This window comes from Somniosus microcephalus, chromosome 12 (genome assembly GCF_052327205.1).
Source record: "Somniosus microcephalus isolate GS21.2 chromosome 12, FLI_Smic_1.0, whole genome shotgun sequence".
In the NCBI taxonomy this organism is placed as follows: domain Eukaryota; kingdom Metazoa; phylum Chordata; class Chondrichthyes; order Squaliformes; family Somniosidae; genus Somniosus; species Somniosus microcephalus.
The window spans coordinates 160,849,071-160,850,721 of record NC_140998.1 but is presented as its reverse complement, the minus strand read 5'-3'; positions in this window follow the sequence as shown (position 1 = coordinate 160,850,721).

Genomic DNA, 1,651 nt, shown 5'->3' with positions numbered 1-1,651 from the left:
AGGGGTGGGGGGAAAAGGGTGGGGGGAAAGGGGTGGGGTGGGGGGGAAAGAGGGGGGGAAGATGTGGGGGGAAGGGGTGGGGGGAAAGGGGTGGGGGGAAAGAGGGGGGTAAGGGGTGGGGGGGAAGATGGGGGGGAAAGAGGGGGGAAGGGGTGGGGAAGGGGTGGGGGGAAAGGGGTGGGAAGATGTGGGGGAAAGGGGTGGGGGGAAGGGGTGGGGGGTGGGCTGTGGGGTGGAAGGGGTGGGGGGGAAAGGGTGAAGGGTGGGGGGTGAAGGGGTGGGGGGGAAGGGGTGGGGGGAAAGGGGCGGGGGGGAAGGGGTGGGGGGGAAGGGGTGGGGGGAAGGGGAAGGGTGGGGGGGAAGTGGTGGGGGGGGAAGGGGTGGGGGGAAGGGGGGGAGGGAAGGAGGGGGAGGGGAGGGGGGGAGGGGAGGGGGGAGGGGAAGGGGGGAGGGGAGGAGGAGGGGGGAGGGAAGGGGGGAGGGGGATGGGGAGGGGGAGGGGAGGGGAGAGGGGGGAGGGGAGGGAAGGGGAGGGGGGAGGGGAGGCGGGAGGCGGGGGGAGGGGGGAGGGGAGGGGGAGGGGAGGGGAGGGGGGAGGGGAAGGGGGAGGGGAAGGGGGGGAGGGAAGGGGGAGGGAAGGGGGAGGCGAAGGGGGGAGGGAAGGGGGAGGGGGAGGGAAGGGGGGAGGCGAAGGGGGGAGGGAAGGGGGAGGCGCAGGGGGGAGGGAAGGGGAGGGGAGGGGAGGGAAGAGGGGAGGGGGGGGAAGGGGGAGGGAAGGGGGTTGGGGGAGGGAAGGGGGAGGAAGGAGGAAGGGGGAAGGGGGAGGGAAGGGGGGAGGGGGAGGGAGGGGGGAGGAGGGAAGGGGGGAGGGGGAAGGGGGAGGGAAGGGGGAGGGAAAGGGGTGGAGGGGAAAGAGGTGGGGGGGAAAGGGGTGGGGGGGGAAAGGGGTGGGGGAGAAAGGGGTGGGGGGTGGGGGGAAAGGGGTGGGGGGTGGGGGGGAAAGGGGTGGGGGGGTGGGGGGGAAAAGGGTGGGGGGAAAGGGGTGGGGGGGAAAGGGGTGGGGGGAAAGGGTGGGGGGGAAGGGGGTGGGGTGGGGGGGAAAGAGGGGGGGAAGATGTGGGGGGAAGGGGTGGGGGGAAAGGGGTGGGGGGAAAGAGGGGGGAAGGGGTGGGGGGGAAGATGGGGGGGGAAAGAGGGGGGGAAGGGGTGGGGGGAAGGGGTGGGGGGAAAGGGGTGGGAAGATGTGGGGGGAAAGGGGTGGGGGGGAAGGGGTGGGGGGGGTGTGGTGTGGGGTAGAAGGGGTGGGGGGGAAAGGGTGAAGGGTGGGGGGTGAGGGGGTGGGGGGGAAGGGGTGGGGGGGGAAGGGGTGGGGCGGAAGGGGTGGGGGGGGAAGGGGGTGGGGGGAAGGGGTGGGGGGGAAGGGGTGGGGGGGAAGGGGGGTGGGGGGGTTGGGGGGGGGAAAGGGTGAAGGGGTGGGGGGGAAGGGGGTGGGGGGAAGGGGGGGGGAGGGGGAAGGAGGGGGGAGGGGGAGGGGGAGGGGGGAGGGGGAGGTGGTGGGGAGGGGAGGAGGGGGAGGGGGGGGGAGGGGGGAGGGGAGGGGGAAGGGGGGAGGGGAGGAGGGAGGGGGGGAAGGGGAGGGAGGGAGGGGGGA